General features: G+C 40.6%; 2 long non-coding RNA genes across 2 annotated transcripts; one reads left to right on the top strand and one right to left on the bottom strand.

Moving 5' to 3' along the window:
- The first annotated feature begins 1098 nt into the window (after positions 1 to 1098).
- On the top strand, positions 1099 to 6248 carry LOC139789848 (uncharacterized). The gene is made up of 3 exons (XR_011723263.1): positions 1099 to 1199; positions 3676 to 3812; positions 4418 to 6248. It is a non-coding gene; the product is annotated as an uncharacterized lncRNA (long non-coding RNA).
- A 1617-nt stretch (positions 6249 to 7865) lies between these two features.
- LOC139789847 (uncharacterized) lies at positions 7866 to 16399 on the bottom strand. Its single transcript, XR_011723262.1, has 5 exons — positions 16315 to 16399; positions 15440 to 15547; positions 11923 to 12118; positions 10993 to 11208; positions 7866 to 8702 (listed from the first exon to the last, which is right to left on the bottom strand). It is a non-coding gene; the product is annotated as an uncharacterized lncRNA (long non-coding RNA).
- Between the last annotated feature and the right edge of the window lie 3569 nt (positions 16400 to 19968).

A 19968-nucleotide genomic window follows, 5' to 3' on the forward strand; every position in this document is an offset into this window, starting at 1 on the left:
AGTGGAAGATTTTTCAATTTAAAAGGCAAATAATTTGTGATTATGCTGGAGTAATTTACCAAAGTGGCACGTTCACTGCTCTGCAACCTGGGATTTTCACTGAGCTAAATGACATCAGTTTTTCTTCTGGCTTAATCTTATTGGCACAAAACAGTTCATGCACACAAATCTGCAGCTCTCTTTCTTTCTCTAATGTAGCTATAGATGTTTGCATTATAAACATAAATGTATAATCCCTGCCTCCAGCTGAGCTCTTAAATCCAATGGCATTTTGTGTTGTAAAGGTTAATTATGCACTTTGCAAACAAACCTTCTGTTACTAATATAAAATTTGCTTTTCATTAGTGGATAAAACCAGACCAAAAGTGTATAACTTAGTGTTCTTTCCCTTTGAGGATTCCCACAGCTGTGAACGTCCTTTTCCTCTCCCATCCCACTGCATCCACAGCACAGTCCTGAGCAATGTGTCAGTGTTAGAGCAACCACTGAGTTATGTCAGAAGAGAAGAAGGGTCCACCCCATCTGCAAGGAGGGCTGCTGTTTTTGCATGCTCTCTAGAAAAGATTAATTCAGTGCTGTGAAATCAAAACGTGTTGAGAGACTGTTCCCAGGCAAACAGCTGCTGTGTTAGATTTTCATCATCGCAGGACTGATGAGATTTACTTTGGGCTGCTTTTTTTTTTTTTTTTTTTTTTTTTTTCCATTGGCACTGGGCCCTGGTGATAAGCATTCTTGTCTTTCTGCTAGTTATATTTTAACCTACCTGTTGGTTTTCTTATTTGAGAAGTTAAACAGAGCAGACTTTGGGGGAAGGTCTGAAGTAACTTTGCAGTACTACTTTGAAAGGCACTTTTGCTGTGGAACACCCAACCCAATGATGGCTATAACACTTTGTTGAATGTAATTGCCTTACTTAATGGTGTGAAATTAATTAACAGATGTTCTGGGTCCTTTACTGATTTAAAGTGGACCCTTTATGCAGATTCATAAGTGTATGGTGGAACTCAGCATTTTCTCTGCAAGCCAGAGCTGGGATCCTGGCTCTGGCTATATTAGCTGGCACTGGGAATCTATTTTTAGACCTTCAGCTACTTAGGTAATTGAAGCTTTTCCCACTTTCAGCTAATGCACTCTGTTGTATAACTCATCTGGCGACCAGCTTGGTGCAAGTGACAGAGCTGCAGGAGGCACAGGGAGAGGTAAAGAGAAGATATCAGGTTTGGGGATTTAGCAGCCGTCAAAACAAAGAATTATAGTAGATGCGTGCATAGATGGAGGGTTTGTTAAGTAACTCTGAAAGGGCTGGCTGGTGTTTGCTTACAAGGCTGAAAATGCATTAGTGATACTGATTTTCTGTGTGCAGTGTGCTACAAGCGTGCCCAAGCACTGGAATACCTGAGCATTTGGAGAGGACCACTCCAGCCCCCAAGGGGAAAGGGGATTATTTCTGCAAGCCACCTCCTCTGAGAAAGGGCTAGGTCCAAAAAGGAGAGCTGGATTCTCACCAATATTTCCATACTGCTTCAGCCTTGCTGGCCTTCAATTTTACAGCTTGAATGCTAGGCATGTGTAAGAGACACCAGGTAGGGCTGAAGTGTTTCTGGCTGCCACTTAAACCCAGAATTCAGTGTTCCACTCTATGGCTGGCCCCAGGAACACGATCCAGCAGGCTTAAAACAATATATAAAAATAGAAAATCTGAAACTTCTGAGTTCATTAACTACTGTGAACAAGCTATGCACATGTTCAGTTCTCTCACTGGCATAACCTTTAATTCCCACAGCATCCCTTCATGTATCTTAATTCATAATCTCACTAAGCTCTACTCTTTCTTCTTCACAAACATAAAATATTTGAGCAGAACAGAACATTGAGTCATAAATGTTACTTCAGAAAACTGAAATGGTTTAGCAGGCTAAGTGGAGAGATTAGCTTTTCTCTTGAAAGCTTAAACAACTCACTTGAAATAAAGGAAAGTACATTGACTGACATAATGCTTCCTCCAGAAACTTGTGTCCAAAACCAATATTTGGCATGGTGTTCAGGGTTGTGGATCATGTGGAAGGCAAAGCTCATGTTTGTCAGAATTTCTTCTGATGCATTAATAAAAGTGATAAAAAAAATTATACACCTATTTTCACCTGTCCTCGCCTTGAAATCACTTGGCTGAAATTGATTAAATCAGCATTCAAAGGCTTCAGTATTCCAGAAAGACATGAGTGAAAATTTAGTAATTCAAGATGAAATAAATTTTTTTCAGAAATTTCAGAGCTAATTTTAATTAGATGGTCCTTAATGGATTTTCAGTATGTCTTATGGAAAAAAAGTCCTCCTATAATATTCAACTTATAAATCCTTGGCTTTGAAGTAAAAGCTAAGAATACCAACTAAAACATGTAACATTTCCCTTGCAAGACAAAGTTAAGGTTGTCACAGCACTGGCCTGTACAAATCTATCTTCACTTCAAAAAGAGCTAAAATATGGCTTTCAGAAAAAACTTGTCCAATGAATTTATCACAAATATTATTCTTGGTGTAAAAGGTAAATGGTTTTCAAATGATTTTCAGTTCCCAGAGGAGGAAACTAGATTTTTATCCTTTTTCTTTGCTCCAGTGCAGATTTTCACTCCCTCTGAAAAAGGATGTGGCAAGTCAGGGAGTGCCAGTTCAGCTCTGCTGGACATAAATCCAGAAATGACAGTGTTAATAGTGGGAAATTTGGTTAGTGCTGAGTTTTGGGATCCCTCCTCTACCCTGTAAGTGTGCAAATACACCTCAGCAGTCAGTCCCCATGTCGACAAGAAGCAGCAACTCAGGTACATGAGGGACTAATCTCATCAAGTAAACCACTCCTGGGAAATAAAAACTCACAGTGACTATGAGGCTCATGTAGGAAATTAAATATTTTGGGAGGAGAGAGAAGTCCAGTTGTACTGCTGGATTAAAAAGCTCATCAGTTTTGAAATGAGGATGCACAGGGGAATGTATGAATCTGAGTACAGTACAATGTTTTTTTCCTGATCCCTATTTTTTTCTTGTTCTGTGGTAATATTCTTCCAAGAAGCAATTCCTGCCATTTGGAAAAAAAGTACAGAATGTCTGTCCAAATTCTATGATTTTCAGAAAAAGACAGAGCTAAATGTGGCAAGTATAGCTCTGTTTGGACAGAAATGCCATAAAAGACCATGAACTTCTAGAGGGATTTAGAGAACAATGTTATTTTGTAACTCAGTGTTTTTCACTTCCATACTTCTTGGGAAGAAAGTGGAAAGGAGCAATCATTTGTTACCCCCGTGGTGCCAAAATGTCATTGTCTAAAGATCTTTTGAATAAAGAAAGTCTTCTGGAAGAAGTACAAATTAAGTTGCAAATTATGTAGATTCATGGCACCTTGTAAACTGGTGTGTTTCTCAGCTGAAACAATGAAATTACAAAAAATACACCATGAAACTTGCAAATTCTCAGTTTGTCACGAGAAAATATGCAGATCCTTAGATAAAATTATTTTAATTCAAAATTTTCTTTTATTGGAAAACAATAACAAAGTTTAACACAGAATTTTTGGGGTTTGACTCAACACTCAAATTCAAGAACTCTGTCACCACAGCCTGATTTTTTTTTTTTTTTTTTTTTTTTTAAATTTTTTTTAAATTTTTTTCCTTTTTTCCTTTTTAGGGACTTCAGTGCAGTTCACAGGGATGATGAGCATTCCTCTTCAGCAAAAACCACCCCGGGTTCCACAGTGCAGACACTTGGAGCTTGCCCTGCAGGCAGAGACTGGGAAAGAATTTTAACCCTGACACAGCTGTAGGGTAGGAAAACCCCTTTGTGCTGCCCCAGAGGTGCTCCCCAGGGCTTGATGAAGTTGGGCTGTTGAGAGCTGTGACTGTATCCCTTCCTCCATTACTTCTTCATAGAGAAAACCTGGTTCACCCCTACTGCACAGGCCTCCCCCAGTGCCAATGCATCACACCTGGGCTGTCGAAATCATCCTGGATGGAGGAGAGACCGAGAGGAGAATTTCTTGTTGGCAGCACCTCAGGGTACCTTGTGCAGGAGCCTTGTGCAACTGCTGCCTCTCTCCAAATTTTTTTCCATGAGCTACTACCAACACTTGCCTGCAGTTTTTAGTTCGGGGGGGGGGGGGGAGGGGGTTTGGTGGTTTCGGGTGGGTTTTTTTCCTTTTCTTTTTTTTTCCCCCTCTGTGTAGCTATTTTATAACGAAGGTCACGTGAGTCCAAAAAAACAACAATAAAATATGTAGTTTCCCAGTGTGTAGTTTCCCAGTAGTGATGACTTCTGGCAATGAGTTTCATATGTCCTAATCTGAAACAAAAGCAGCACAGGAAGAGAGGGTGACTCAGTCTCTGAGTCCCAGAAAGTAAACACTGTCTAACCAGTCTTATCTGGTTTTTAGGAGCTCAGATGAGGCATTTTTGCTGGGCCTGGATTTCTTTCGCGTGGGGGTAAGTGTTGGGGACAGATGCAGTTTGTGAACTCAGAAAATGGGTTGCTAAATGCTCTTTAGATGAAAAACTTGAGAGGTATTTAAGTGCTTCCCCTCAAGGAAATGGCCATATGTCACGAAACTCATGGTGCTTTGTTTTCTCCTAAGCTCATTCCCCAGCACTTTTTAGGGGTGGTGTGGGGAAGAGGGGGATTTTTTTTTTATTGGGAAGAAAATCTAGGGTGCTACTCACCCACTGTTCAAGCCAGTGCAGGTCATCTGCCTGGGGAAGCCACCTTACCTCCACAGCAGTCCTGTTTCTTCCAAGCCAACAAAACTCCCAGTTCTCGCCCTGCCTGCAGCAGAAGTGAGTCCTGACACTGCCAGTGGTGTCATCATTGTCTCCTCTTCCCTGACAGACATCCAGACCTCAGGTTCATCTGATTGCCTCAGGTTTGGCCCTGTGCTGGAGAGGAGGATGCTTCACACCTGACAGGTCTGTGGAGTGCATCCCTCATCATGTTTCCATGTTGTTGTTTCCTCCCTTCTCCTCCCTCTTGCAAACACACAATCCAGTGTACAGAGATGTTTCCCCGTCAGTAGGTGAGCCCCCCATCTGCACTTCATCTGTCTGGAGGCTGATGAATCTGAGACAAATGAAGATGCATGCCAGCTTCTGACAGCTGCTTCACACTGGGGGTCAGTCTCTCCTCCCAAGGGACAAGCCATAGGACAAGAGGAAACAGCCTCAAGTTGTTCCAAGGGAAGTTTTAGTTGGAGTTTAGGAACAATTTCTTCCTGAAAAGGGTTGTCAGGCCCTGGTCCAGGCTGCCCAGGGCAGGGCTGGAGTCCCCATCCCTGGAAGGGTTTCAAAGCCCTGGAGATGTCGTGCTGAGGGACATGAATTAGTGCTGGCCTTGTCAGTGCTGGGTTAAAGTTTGGGCTTGGTATTCTTAAAGGTCTTTTCCAACCAACATGATTCTCTGATTCCATGTCCTACTGCTGCTGGAGGGATGGCTCTGGAAAAAAACAAACACAAGTGCTGGCTTTGGTCATTTTTGAACATCCTCGGACGTTCCTGGGAGAATTTATGCACCTCCTTTTCCTGCTCAACTCTTCTACCCCTTCCTGCTCCCTCACAAGCCCTTCAAAACATACATCTTCCCCGAGAAGCAGGTGGAGTAAGAGCAAATGACTCCCCAATCCAGCACTGAAACAATGACCCCAGAAGAATGTGGCTGCATGTATGCGAACCAGCGCTATGATTACATTTTAATAACACACTGACATGACCTTTGCATGAGCTGTTCTTCCAGTCATCCCAGGAAGATGTTGGCAGTCAGTGTCCTGCACAGCACTTCTCAAAGGCGTGTTGGAAAACACTGCACTGTTAGCTTCATTTCACAGATGGAGAAATGGCCAAGTGAGAAATCAAGTAAGTTTTAGTGCTGCTAAAGGGGAAGTGCAGAGAGCCAGGAACCAGGGGCAGCTTTATCTGTCCCAGCAGCTCAGGCCTTGCAGGCATCAGCATTTCCATTGCAGCTGAGCATTTAGCACCCACACTTGTGGATTTTCAGATGTTCCTAAGGCAGCATCTTCCCAGATTAAGCAACTGAGCCACCAACAAACATCTTCTTACATTCTGCCGCAAGTTATTCAAAAGCCCAAAAGTAACTTGCATGATCAGTGCTCCCTTATCAGAGAAACACCAGAGGTATTTCAGAAATGAGAACACCAGAAATGTTATCTCCTTAGATAGCAATCTGAAGTGAATAAATGAAACTCAGTTATCAACCTGAAATGTCCTTTGTTTTATTTTGCCACTCGGTGCCAGCAGTCCCTGCCAAGTGCCGGCTTGATTTGCGTCATCACTAAGGTGATTTTGCCCCAACACTGATTTTGTGATGTATAGCAAAGATAACCTCACAGCTCTGGAGCTTGCAGGGAGGCTGGGATGAAGAGAAGTAGGCATGACACTTTTAAAATTTTTATTTTTACTTCTTTTCCTCTGTTTTAATTTTATTTTTACTCTTTTTTTTTCCTGCAAAACAGCTCAGCGAAGGTCATGACTGAAAAGGGGGATGGGGGGCTGCTTGCCCATTGCCTTTTGGCTGGTGCAGATGTGTGGGCATGTCAGCTATTGTAATAACTATTTAATAATAGTAAGTATAATAGTAAAAGTAATAGTAATAGCAATAGTTATTAATAGCAATAGTAATTAATAGTAATAGTAATTAATATGAATAGTAACTAATAGTAATATTAGTAGAAATAATAATAGTAGTAGAAAAATCAGTAGAAATACTAGTAGAAATAGTAATAGTAGTAGTAATACTACTAATAATAACAATAATAAAGAATAACTGTTAGAATAAACATAATAATTGATACTATAAAAATAACTGAAGAATAAAGAAGAGTAACAATAATATCCACAGTGAAACCAACAGCAGCAATTAGTAGCAGCAGTAACACTAGTTTAAAAAGAATAAGAAAATGATAATGAATAATAATATACAATCAAATAATGAAGCAATTAAAAAGTAATGAAATGTAAAAACAATAAAATGCGGGATAATAAATTAATGAAGTAATAAAATAGAAAAGCAATGAAATAATGAAATACTAAATAATGAAGCAAGTAAAAAGTGAAATACTGCAATAATAGAACGTCAGAATAATGAAACTGTAGCAGAATAAAATTATAAAATGATGAAATAAAATATGAAATAATAAAGTATGAAATAATGAAATATAAAATAATAAAGGAATACTAAAATATGAAAGAATAGGCACAGTACAGGAGAGAGGGTGTGGGGCTTCCCAGGGTCCTGGCAGGGCACCCCGGGGGAGTCCCTTGAGTCAGCGCTGAGACAAAGACACCTCTCCCCCCCCCCCCAGTTCCCCACCCGTGGGTCCCCGTTTTGTCCCCTCCCCCGCAGCCCCTCCAGCATCCCCCGATCCCCCGGCTGCAGCGCTGGGATCCCGCATGCCCGGGGGGGGTGGGGGGGGGGACCCGGAGGGTGTTCGCAAGAAACGTCTTGAAAGACCGCGACAAAAGCAATAAGCACAAAAAAAAAAAAAAACCAAAAAGCAAAAAATAAACAAACAAAAAGAAAGAAACCAAGAAAAAACCCAAACAACGAAAAAAAAACCCCAATGAAAAAACACCAAAACACCAAAACCGACAACAAAAAAAACAAACCAAAGCAAATAAACAAAAGAAAACCAAAACCAAAACCCAAAAAAAAACCCCCAAACCCCCCCAAAAAAAGAGAAAAAACAAGAAAAAGGAAAAAACCCACAAAAAACAAGAAAAAAGAAGCCAACCAATCAAAATCAATTAAAAAATTCCCCCCCAATAACACCAACCAACCAACCAACAACAAAATAACCACAAAAAAAAAACCAGAAAACCAAAAACCAACCCAAAACCCACAACAAAAATAACAAGCAAAAAAACCCCACAACCCTCAACCAAAAGTAAACCAAACTGAACACCACAACCCCACTGCAATAAAAAAAAAAAAAATAAAAAAATCCTGCTAGTGCTACTCTGCTGGTTTTAAATGGATTTTTGGAAGACTTTAATTCAAGATAAAAATGAGCAGTGTGGTGCCAGCTATGCAGAGTGTTGGCTTCAGGGAATGACCTTCTGGCTTGGAATTTCTATGGCCTGCAGAAACCACCAACCCCACACTCCTGCCTTGCACTCTCCCCTTTCACATAAGAATTGTATGCAAATTATTCACAGAATTTCTGATTATGGCTCGAGCATACCTTGAGAATTAAAACATGCTCATTTCCAATATTAGCTAAGTACTCCAACCCCCTTTGGCTTGATTGGGGGGAAGTTCCTGGTTTTGCCAACAGTTTCGTGCCCAGTGATGTTTTTGTGTCCTGTGATTCCCTTTCTCTTGTTGTAAAACTATGTGCACCAAGTTACCACCAGCTGCATTAAAAATGTTGGACACTGGGGAGTTGTCCTGATGTCGTGTGTCACTTCTGTGTCCCCTGTGTCAGGAGATGAAAATATTTATGCAGACTCCAGCTGAGTGCAACTGCAGAGCCTCCTACAGCTTTTCCTGGAGGCACTTGGTGAACTTCAGCTCCAGGTGTTGCAGAAAAGCTCAGGTGAAAGCTGGTGCAGTGGTGTGCTTCCCATCTTGAGCCTCTTTTCTTCAGCACATCCCTATTTTTCCTCACCATGTTCAACACATTTCAGTCTGCAGAGTTTGTCCTGTGTCAGATGTGCCTGTTGATAACCCATATTGTGAGACATGTGAAAAGATACATGCAAAATGTAATGCAGTTTTAAACACTTATACACCACAATTTTTACCTAAGCAGTCTGAACAGCCCATGGTCTTTATTTTGATTACTATATTTAGGGAAAAGGGTTTCTAATCTAAAAATAACAGGTACTTCTTGATCTTTGGGTGCCCAGACTGAAGCAACTGGTATCTGGAAAGTAGACATCAGTACCTAAAGTGAAGTTACTTTTATGTAAGTAAATATAAATTCTACCTTTTTTTTTTTTTTTTTTTAATTTTTTGGGGTGTGTGTATGTGACACACAAAATGTGTCACAATTTATGACTTCTTTGAACTGAAAAAAATCTTATCCTTTTTAGACTGGTGGTGAAAAAAAAAAAAAGAAAGAAATAAATGTCAGGATACACAGCTTCTCTCCAACTTTCAAAATAGGGCAGGTTTTAATATTTTTAAAAGTCCATTGGAAATAATGATTTGACCGTTTTGTTTTTTTGTCTTAAAATCTCTCTGCGTTTTTGAAAAATGTAGCAGATGTGTTTCATTAAAGCCCTGTTTATTCAGTGACTTCTTTGCAGATGAGTGTTAATCTACCTCTGCAATGACTCAAACATTCTTTGATGTTCAAAGTCAGTAACTCCCAATTCCTTCATCTTAATTTTTGGGCTCCTTTTTCTTTTTCTTTTTCTTTTTCTTTTTCTTTTTCTTTTTCTTTTTCTTTTTCTTTTTCTTTTTCTTTTTCTTTTTCTTTTTCTTTTTCTTTTTCTTTTTCTTTTTCTTTTTCTTTTTTTCTTTTTCTTTTTCTTTTTCTTTTTCTTTTTCTTTTTCTTTTTCTTTTCTTTTTCTTTTTCTTTTTCTTTTTTTTTCTTTTTCTTTTTCTTTTTCTTTTTCTTTTTCTTTTTCTTTTTCTTTTTCTTTTTCTTTTTCTTTTTCTTTTTCTTTTTCTTTTTCTTTTTCTTTTTCTTTTTCTTTTTCTTTTTCTTTTTCTTTTTCTTTTTCTTTTCCTTTTCCTTTTTCTTTTTCTTTTTCTTTTCCTTTTCCTTTTCCTTTTCTTTTCCTTTTCCTTTTCCTTTTCCTTTTCCTTTTTTCTTTTTCTTTTCCTTTTTTCTTTTTTTCCTTTTCCTTTTCCTTTTCCTTTTCCTTTTCCTCTTTCTTTTTTTGTTTTTCTACCCTTCCCTCCCCTTCCCTTCCTTTCCCTTCCATTCTCTTCCCTTCCCATCATTCTGTCTTTCTGTCTTTCTTTCTATCTTTTCTGTTTTTCTTTCCTGGCCCAGCTTTTATCTTCAATCAGGAGTGTATCCTCCCTTCAAGGTCTATTGATCCTTCAGGTCTAGATGACCCCCAGTTTTCTCTCCTTTCCTTTGTCTTCACAGATGTAATCACCCCCCATGGACTTCACTGCCTGACTGACTGAGATTGCAGATATGGTTGGTGCCTCTTCCAAGATCTGAAGACCTGAGTGATGAGGCAAGAGCTTCTCAGCAGAAATGCTGATGAACTTGCCACATAGCCCAGAGACAAGATTGTTTTGTTCAAGAGGAGGGGAAGAAGGGAAACAAAGACTATTTTAAAGACCAGCAAGGAGGGTGATAAAAGCTTCTTGTTCATCTGGTGATAACCAGGGGAATGAAGACTGCAGGCCATAGCTGGGAGCAGAAAGATATTAGATATAGCTAGAAGGGTCTCAGTGGGAGGAAAAATGTGTTTTCACAGAATCACAGAGTCATCCAGGTTGGAAGGGACCACTGAGATCATCAAGTCCAACCCTTGATCCACTCCCCCTGTGGTTCCCAGCCCATGGCACTGAGTGCCACATCAGTCTTTTCTTAAAAACCTCCAGGGATGGAGAATCCACCCCCTCCCTGGGCAGCCCATTCCAATGCCTCATCACCCTCTCTGTAAAGAATTTTTTCCCAATATCCAACTTAAACCTCCACTGGCAGAGCTTAAGCCCATGCCCTCTTGTCTTGCTGAGAGTTGCCTGGGAAAAGAGCCCAACCCTGCCCTGGCTCCAACCTCCTTTCAGGGAGTTGGAGAGAGTGATGAGGTCTCCCCTGAGCCTCCTCTTCTCCAGCCTCAACACCCCCAGCTCCCTCAGCCCTTCCTCACAGGAAGATTTTATTGGGCTGGATGACATTAAGTCATGAGCAGCATGAGGGAGCTCTTGGGTTGTTTGGTTTAATCCTTCAGCAAATTCTCGTCAAATCCAAACCTGTCCAAATTCTGAGTAGGTATAGCTAAAAAAAAAAAAAGTCAAGCTGAGACCACACAAACCTCATGACCTCTCTTCTGCAGCTGCAGACTTTCCTCCATCCAGTGCTGATGTCCGTGGACAGTCTGGAGGGGAGGACAGGTCGAGTTCTTGCTATCTCACTTTTCCCTTTGATTTAGCAGCTGGAAGTGGGAGCACCTGGCACACTGTGACCTGGTTTTTGCACTGTCCTTCAGGAACTTGACAGCAGTCCAAAAAAGCATTCCTCAGATCACAGGCTGTTGACACAGTACCTCAATATGAACCGTGAGCAGGCTGGATTTGTTCTATATTTACTGCCTCTGGCAGCCACTGGGGCAGGGGATGTGCTAGAAGCAATTTCCAGCATGCCCAGAGCTCATCAGCCTCAAAAAACCAATGTTACACAACAAAAAGTGGGGCCTGATATAACTGGGCTCAGGGTATCACCAAGCAATGCCCCCTGAGCTGACCTGACCTGCTGAACATCAGCCAGGCTGGTGTGGTTCTCAGCCCTCCTGCCAATGGGGGAGCAGTGCTGGCAGAAAACATATTTTTTGGTGTGCTTGGTTTTCTGCCAGTTTAGCTCTCCCCGAGCTGACTTACTGTAAGGCCAGCTGAGTGCCAATGCCAGCATGAGGGGGAAGAAGTCAGATGCTTTAGTGCAAAAAAGTGCAAAACTCATTGCTGTCTTCCTATCCCCACAGAAATAAGGAGGAGCAGGAAAAGTACAAGCTAGAGAAACTTGATAGACAGAGGATGAGAGGAAAGTTTATTTAAACATCTCTCAGCAGCACCCAGGGAACATGCCTTTTATGAAGAAAGATATTATTAGGGTGAATGTTTTTCTCTAAGTAGGAAATGAAGATTTCAGATCTCTGAAAAACAAGAAAAAGCTGAAAGTGGTTGGTATTTTGCTTGTTTGTTCCTTTCTCTTTACACTATCCAACAATCTATGTTAACATTGTGCTTACCTAAGAACCAAAACCCCCAGAAGCAAGCGTTTGAAAACAGGCTCCAATTCACATGATGTGTAAGCTTGCATGTGCACAAAAGCTGCAGAGCTGTACATTCATCTGTGTAATTTTCTTATCACATCTCCATCAGTGAACTCTATGTACAGAAGACAGGAGGGTGGTTTCTCTTCTCCTCTGACTTCCCTTCAGTGAGCTGAAAAAAACAAACAAAAAAGTAAAAAAAAAAAAAATCTCTGACTTATGCTGAAATGTGTTTTCTACAGGCTTAGGATGGTTTTAACTTCCAGCCTCAGTTTCCGAGCTCAGCTAGGCTGAAAAACAAAGGGCAGCAGAACAATGGCCTGAACGTGAATGGAGCCCTCAGTCATCTGTTATGTTCCCCTGGAAAGGAGAGGGGGATAAGTCTTATTAAAGTTTTCCAGTGCATACCAAGTGGAAAATAGAGCTCAGAAAAGAAACATTCAAAAACATTCAAACCCAGACTTCTGCAAGTGATTCAACTTTTTTTTTTTTTTCCCTCTTTTTCTCTCTTATAAGCTAGTATTGCCACATAAGGCCTCTGAGTGTTTCAAACCAGTAATGACAATTGCTTCAAAATTCTTGAGGTCTCACCTTCCACCTCTTCAGACCTGGGTCTGAAAGGCTAATTTTTTGTCTGGGTTTTTTTTGTTTGTTTGTTTGTTTTGCTTTTTTCTGTTTTCTTTTGTTTCGTTTTGCTGGTTTTCTTTTTGTTTGTTTCTTTGTTGGGTTTTTTTGTGTGTGTTGTTTATTTTTTTTAAGACACTGATTACATTTGAAATCTGTAGAGTCAGACTTGAATTTAAAGTCACCGTTGCATATTTTCTGGCAAGGGCAGGAGCACTCAGAGTAAATCATCCTCTCACAGGGTAAATGAGCTAAGAATATTACAGAGGTATTGTGCAGCACTGCTGTGGTTACATGCCTGTACCACATGAAGCATGTCACCCACTTTCACTATAATACTTTGAGACTGTAAAAAAAAAAAAAACACCCAAATCTGAAGAAAGAGGAGTCTCCTGGCAGAAATAGAAACTTATCTTGTGCAAACCCCTTCTGAGAAGTTTTGAGCTGTGTTGGTGGGTCAGGAGCTGGAGGTCAGCAGTAGCTTGCATAAAGCAAAACTCATAAACAAGCTGGTGAGTCAAACTCATTTCCTTGACTAACAGGAATAGGGTTTCATAAACATAGCAATCACTTTGTGTTTTCCAAACCAACTGTGAACTGTGTTCACCAGTTTATGTAGCACAGAAACAGGGCAGGGAGACAGCTGTTTCTAGCAGCTTTTTTGGAAAGGCCATTAGAAAAGAGGCTCTTTCAGAAAAGATGATCTAGGTTAGACTTTGGGTGACAGGGAAGTCCTTTTAGTAGGACTTGCATAACTTAATAAGAGTGCCTCATTTCTAACCCACTCTGTGTAGAACTAGTGCATTCCCTTTGATGTTTATTCTATGTGTTATATTGTGGTGGCTTTATGTCCTTATATCTTTCTGTAAGTAACTTGTGTTAAAAAAAAATAAATAATCAGTGGGCAAACCCAATCTAGCTAAGACCCCAATGTCAGAAAATGATCTGTGAGGCATCAAGAACCTTCAAATCTTCTTCAGTGGGAATTCAAATAGATCAGAGTTATAGGAGGGTTAAGGCCTCACTAGTTCAATTTTTTAAAAATTTTAAATTCAGAGAACTGTTTTGCCCCCCCCCCCCTCTTTTTTACAAACGCTGTGTTTCAGCCAATCAAATGGAAATAAAAAATAAAATAGAAAATACATTTTGTATTCAGCTACAACTTTACTCTGAACAATACATTTTAAAATATTTTAGTACACGAACAAACCAACTGCACACCATGAATACACTTCCATGGATGTTTCGTGCCTGCAGTCTTGCAAGAGGGTTGGGTGTGGGTCAGGGAATGCAAATAAAATGCTGAGGCCCAAAGTCTGCTCAACAGTTGCTTACTGTGGATGATCAAGGTTGCTTTCACACACCCTCCTTTAGATCTCAGGCTGGGGCAGGGTCTGCAAAAAAAAGCTACTCCAGTGGTCTGCAGAACATCCCTCCTCTTTGTCACCACTGATCTCCTCTTAAATCTTTCATGGTGTTGACACTGGGCAAGTATTGAAACACCACAATATGTACTACTAATCCTTCTCGGAGGAAATGTTGGTAAATTATCCGTAAACTGTGAAGGTGGGAGATGTCTCCTTGTCTCCCTGACTTGTCTTCCTCTGGCTTTTCCAAAAGATTTAGTCCTGATGGAAGGGCAGGACTGGACCCCACGCAGGTGCTTTGATTTTTGTGAAGGTTTCCACTTGACACTCCCCCTTTCTCTCAAGATGCTGTCAGTGCAGCTCCTACCCTTGCCACCACTCTTCTTTGTGAAGGCAAAGGAATAGCCATGCCTTGCTGCTGGTCCTTCCCTATCTGCACCACTGGAAAGAAGGGATGGCAGACTCTCTCCTCCTTCATTTCAGTAGGATGGTGGCAGGCCCTTGATAAATCATCACAAAACAGCATGTACATTACCCAAAATATTTGCCTTTCACACTACTCTGCTGTTCCACTGTTCAGGCAGTGTTCATGTTGTCAAGGTTTTGGAGCATGCACTAGCCTTTAGAAATTAAGGTGTTTGGCTGACACTAATTTTTGTTCAGTGAATCAGACTCCAGCCTTCTCCAACATTGTCAGCTGGTAGAAATAATTTCTTCTGCTAGATTTGTGCTATAATTCACCAAAATGTATACCAAGTAGAAACTAATTTTTTTTCCTAAATGAGCTGTATCATTTTTTTGTCATTTTGTCAGAATTCTGTGCAATAAAGTCTAAATTATATGCAGAGGGCTAGATGTTATTATTTCTGTAGGATCACCATGCACAATGGCCTCTGGAGTTCCTTTGTCTTCCCTTCCCAGCCTCCCTGCACGCCTCTTGTTTCTTGCCATGAATTCCAGGGACAAATCTCACACTTCTTGCCAAAAGTTTAATGCACATTTTTCACTAGCTCAATGGCAAGGCTCTCTCTCTATACTTCCTCTCCACCAGTCTGGGATTTTTTTTATATTCTTTTCTTTATGCCCTTTTGCCTGTTCCTTTGTACCTTTATGCTTCTCACTGCCTTTTAGCTCTCTCACTGCTTTCTGCCTCTTTCTCACCCCCCTCTTTCAGCATGTGAGTGCTTTCAGAAGTAAATTAGAAAGTCAGCAGAGCTGAAACAGGACAACTTCCTTGGAAAAAAGTCGAAGACTGTTAGAGCTGATGATGGGTTTTGATGATCCCATTGCAGTAGACTCACGTATCTGCCCTGCTGCCTTTCTGCCTTCCCCCAAAACAGCAAAAGATTTTTGCCCTAATTTTGGTAAAACTTCAGTAGTGATTGAGTGCATGTAAGCTGTTGTGTAACATCCAAATGGAGCAATATCTTCAAGTTGACTACAAGACCTTGCAAGCTCAGTTAACAACACCAAGTGGCTGACCTGGGTGGGATAACTCTCACCTGGGGTAGATCCTCATGACCTGGGAGCATCTTCATCCTTGCTATTCAAGGGAACAAGTGGGATAGGACAGAATCCATGGAGAGAACAGGCTCTCTGTGGACACAAATCTGTGAACAAGAAGAAAAAATGCAAAACACAAACCACCAGATGACTTCTGACCAGTTGTTTGTTGTATAATCATGCCTGTGTCTAAGTGAGCACAAACTGTGGAAGTGAAAATTAATAAAAGAAATGGAATGGTGGCAAACTGCTATGATATTCATACTGTACTTTTCTACATTGCAATTGTGTCAGCTAGAAAATGTAATGGCTGAAATTGTTTTGGAAATATGTTTTTCAGAGAAACTTGGAATGGAGTCACAGTCAAATTAATATTCCTTTTGACAGAGTTATCCTGAAGTTGTAGATAAAACCTTTTTGTACCCGGCATATTTGATGCCATGCTGTCATCTAGGATAAATCTGGGAAACATTTGGGCAGCTCTATGGAATCAGAGAGGTAAAACAATGTGCAACACTGCTGAAAACAGACACACAGCAAGATAAAAGTTTAACCTTGCAGCCCAAGAGATTTCCTTGGCATCAGGTAATAAATGTAAGGGCTGGAGGAATAACTGGCAGAAACATTAGAAACTGCTGCTGACAAGCAAGTGGCAAATAAATTTCAGAAAACAAGAAGCCCTGAAGGGAAAACTTATGAAGCATTGTTAGAAGAGTGTTGGTCTAACTTAATAGGATCTAACTGACGTATGCTAACTTATATTTAATATATAGGTTATTCCCATGTATTCCTTGAACAGGGATTCATCATAGTGCTGGGAGTGCAGCAGAAAAACTGTACTGCTGAAGGATACCTCCTATGGTAGGTAACTCACCACTATTCCAGGCAGCCCAGTGTTCACATGTACATTATGTGTTCCACATCTGTTTCATATCCAATTTATGTCAACAGTAATTGAAAGCTGTTACCATCTGGGGTTTTGAGTGGGCTACATGGAATAAGTTATCACGAAATAAGTAACTTCTAGCATCATTCTAAATCCCCTGGTGACTTGTGGGAACTGTGGGGAGAAGTCAGGGAGCCCTGACTTGTACAGAGCTTGAAATAAAGGAACCAAATTTTACTGGAAGTAGGAATATATGTCATCTTCAGTCAGGAGAATGATGGGTTAAGGTATAGAACCTTCTCTATGGTGATATTTGGTTATTTCTCAGAACCTTTGAGTAAGGATCCACATATCCATGTTTCTTATGCTTTACAAAATCTGTAATCAGTATTTTTTCTTTTTTTTTTTTTTTCCCATACCTGGTGCAAAATCTACCTCAGTCCCAACAATTCTACATTTGTAAGCAAGAAACTGCTAAACAAATAAAAGAGCCAGAACAGATGTTAAACTCTTCACTCAAGGGAAGCCAGATGTAAATTCACTGCAGGGGACCAAATTCAGTAATTGGACTGCCTAGCCAATTAGACACCTAGTGTGTATTGTGATATCTGCAAGTTATTTCTCTTAAAAAAATTTGCTTGTTTATCACTGAAATCCCCATATTGCAAAAGAAAGGCATTTCTTGAGATATCCATGGCTTCTATTCAGAAGAAAATAAAACCCACTATGTAAACTTTCATATAAAAAATTGATGTTACACCAGTATGTACTTCAGATACAGACAGATCAAGAGCTTGTTTGCATAACCCAGTCCTCCTTTTGGAGAAATCTGTGGGACCTTTGCTACTGGCAATACTAAGGATAAGCTATAAACTACAGGAGCAGCTGTTAAAAGCAAGAGATTTTCAGTATACTTAGGAAAAAGTAGCCATGTAGCTGTAAAATACTGCCTTAAGAGAATGGTATCTGGGATCTCTAGGGGTCCCTTCCAACCTATATCATTCCATATCCCAGTGTCTTTTTACAGTTCATTACTGGAGAGCTTCCTATTTGAAGTAATAATTAATTTGAAGTGATTTGAAGTGATGCCATCTAAACAGAATAAATCTGTTTGACTCTTGTTATCTCTTTAATTCTCTGAAACTGTAGTTTTAGGACTGGGGAATAATGAATGACATGAGCACTGGGAAAAGTATTTGCCCAACATATTTCTCTTTGTCTCTTTGGTGGAACTGGTAGTTACACAGATGCTTCAGTTTCCCTAGTTCAAATCATCCTGTATCTTCATACTACTCTGTATGAAAATTCCATTTCTTTGAGGATCTCATTTCTTTGAGGACCAGTAAAGACCAGTAAATGCAGCAGGACATTTGATGAAACAGCTGCCAAAAATACCAAACTCCTGAGAAGTAAACCAGAACATTCAATGACTATGGAGGAGCTTATTAATCACCAGAAATATCCACACCTGTTTCATCCTTAAGAATCACCCTTAAGAAGGCAGAGCTGTAGTGATCGTTCATGTCACAACTTCATGACATCATTAGAAAAGTTTGGCCTCAGAGGCAGCATCTGTGGCTGTAGCTCATTTTTCTTTTGAGGGAGCTCAAAGATTTGTGTTTGGGTGTCCAGAAATTTGGTCATTCCCTCTTAGCAGCAGCCACTGGAGCTGTGAGCATTAATTCACATGGGATAGGGGTAGGTATTGCATCCATGATGTGTCCAGTTCTGGGCCCCTCAGCTCAGGAAGGATATTGAGGTCCTAGAGCAGGTCCAAAGGAGGGCAACCAGGCTGGTGAAAGGACTTGTGCACAGACCCTATGAAGAGAGGCTGAGGGAGCTGGGGGTGTTCAGCCTGAAGAAGAGGAGGCTCAGGGGAGACCTCATCACTCTCTACAACTCCCTGAAAGGAGGTTGGAGCCAGGGGGCAGTTGGCCTCTTTTCCCAGACAGCTTTCAACAAGACAAGAGGGCATGGTCTTAAGTTGTGCCAGGGGAAGTTTAGGTTAGATATTAGAAAGAATTTCTTTACAGAGAGGGTGATCAAGCATTGGAATGGGCTGCCCAGGGAAGGGGTGGATTCTCCATCCCTGGAGATATTTAAAAAGAGCCTGGATGTGGCACTCAGTGCCATGGTCTAGCAGCCGCAGCGGTGGGTCAAGGGTTGGACTTGATGATCTCTGAGGTCCCTTCCAACCCAGCCAATTCTATGATTCTATGATTCTATGATGTATCCTTTAAACACAGCCATCCTGGTCCAATGTCCCCCTCCAGCTATTTCAGCTTCCAAAGGAATTACAGAAGAATGACAAATAGGAGAAACCTGATGAGAAAGCAGGATGAAAGTATGATTAATGACATGCTGTTAAGATGGCTAACAGCCCATCTTTGTGTATCTGAAGAGATCAGGAGCTGAAGGAAGATTTTAGCTTCTCCCTTGGCGCCAGGTGCCCCTTTCTTCACTCTTCTTTGTTGGGTTTATCATCTTCCCTCAGACAGGGGAGGTAGGAGTTTAGATTCTGTGGACTTTTGCTCTTCTGTTGGTTAGAAATGGTGGTATTGGTTGTTTGGATGTTGGAGTTAATACCTCTACCAAGGATAAACACAGGATGAAAGCAAATGAAGAGCAGCTGGCAGAGACTCAGCAGACTCCTCCACCCTATCCCTTCAGAGAATATTTTCTTAGGCCTTGTAACTCTGTTCTCAGTAATGTTCAATTCAGTTTAAGATGGATGTAGAAATACGTAGTACATGTTTTTTCAAAGTCAAAGCAAACACTGAAGAACAAATTGTGAAATTTCACTTGGCGGAAGAAGGTTGCATCATTGGCTTTCCTCTCAGCCTCAGGAGGTTTCATAACATCTGAGGACATCATCATGAGTGTGAGAAAGTTGACATTTAAGAAAGAGTCTAAGAATGGGAAAAACTGTTAACCATTGAATGCCAGTGATGTGAAGGGATTGCACCAGTGACTGCAGAGAAGGAATAATCATGCACAGGCTGAAGTATAAATTCTCATGTCCTGTAAAAAGAAACCCCCTCTATGTTTCCCATAACCTCCCCCATATGGGGGAGCCCCCAAATGTTCCCACATTTAAAGTCTTCAGAACTCTTACCTGGCAACCTTGGACTAACCACAAACAGAAGAGGGAAGACATAGATGACCTGGTGTGTGAAACTGGAATTGTTCTTTCACCAAGCTCAAAATGTGCCTTTATCACATTGAATGTCACCTGCCCTTTTCTTGCTCAGTAATATGAAGGGGTCCTCTTGTAGAACTTCATAGCAGGTTTCATTTTGACTGTCCCAAAGAGTTTTGTGCTGTCAGAGGCTGCTGTCATTTCATTATGGGTTCTCTCATCTAAATTTCCGATGCGTATGCTGAACAACACAGATCTTGATGATATTTTCTCTTATAAAAAAATCTGTTTATTCCCTAGGCACAAATCCCATTTGCCAGTGTTTCTGGCAAATGCTATTCTTTTCTGGATTTTTTTCTTCAAATGTAGGTATATGTATTTCTATGTGTCTATATATGTGTATGTGTATAGATGTATACAGGCATATCTACTTTAAGGCGAATGATCTTAATTTCCCAGACTGGCAATTTTTTTGTTATGCTGCTGTTTGAAAGAAAGAGTAA

Source organism: Heliangelus exortis, chromosome Z (genome assembly GCF_036169615.1).
Source record: "Heliangelus exortis chromosome Z, bHelExo1.hap1, whole genome shotgun sequence".
In the NCBI taxonomy this organism is placed as follows: domain Eukaryota; kingdom Metazoa; phylum Chordata; class Aves; order Apodiformes; family Trochilidae; genus Heliangelus; species Heliangelus exortis.